This window comes from Armigeres subalbatus, chromosome 3, assembly GCF_024139115.2.
Source record: "Armigeres subalbatus isolate Guangzhou_Male chromosome 3, GZ_Asu_2, whole genome shotgun sequence".
Taxonomy (NCBI): domain Eukaryota; kingdom Metazoa; phylum Arthropoda; class Insecta; order Diptera; family Culicidae; genus Armigeres; species Armigeres subalbatus.
This window is the reverse complement of record NC_085141.1, coordinates 89,277,159-89,278,221: the sequence shown is the minus strand read 5'-3', so window position 1 is coordinate 89,278,221 and position 1,063 is coordinate 89,277,159.

The window sequence follows — 1,063 nt, the reverse complement described above, 5'->3', positions numbered from 1 at the left end:
TATCAGATTTCCATGGGCAGTCGTACTGAGCTGAACTCGACACCTTCAAGATACTCCACCAAATAAGTGTTCGAAACATTGACTTCCTAAGCATGATGGCTTCGAAAGTTGAGCTTATGGGAAGGTGATTTATATATGGCTTAGTAGTAATTGCAATATAATTCATCTTGTTTCATGGACGTTTTAGACATGCATTCGTTATGATGTGATATCAAACATCTGTCTTTCTGCATTATTGAATGGCCATTGCGCATTACTAAAGAGAGAAGTTTCACAACAAATAATCCATTAATGGATTCGGTGCCAGCGAACGTTCAAGGTTTCTACTTTCCACCTTCCGTAACGCTCTGGGTATGTTATCTGCGACACTATGAAGTGTTTGGCAATGGGCAATATTGTCCAATTGTTTTCCATTAATCAAATCGGTTGATAGGCACTTGAGTTATAACTTTTGTTCACATTGAATGGCCCATGCGTTTGGACCGTTCTACCCTACACTGATATCATCCTAACAACGACGGGTCCGATTCCCAATTCGTTGAGAGCAGCCTATCAGCTTGAATAGCCTGGAAGCAGAAGCTGAAACGAACATAAACCTCTGGCAACGGTTTTGTAATTCCAAACAAGCACAATTTTTCTCCGTTTAGCATAAAGCGCTCAAAAGTTTTACATCACGATGCAAACTAAGGTACCGGGCGTCTTCCGCTGCTGCAGCTGCCGGGTAGTGCAGCCCAGTGCATAGCAGACCAGGAAACATGACGAAAACTGTGCTCTCCCCTGGCCGGGGCTTATCAAACCAGCATGACGTGGATGGTCCAGCAAAGCGAGGCTGCCCATAATAACGGGTCTGCTAGCACGCGAAAAATGCAAACTGACTTAATTGATGATTAACTCGCAGTGAAAATAAATTAATTAACAGCAGTTTGATAATTCAATTAAAATTTTCATTTACGTCCACCGTTGTTGGTCTTCATTCTTCGTTCTTGGCCGCCCGAGGCAAGCTTGCTCGTTAGCAATAGATGTTTCGTAAATCATGTTTTAGATGCACGACTTACTCCTGGGA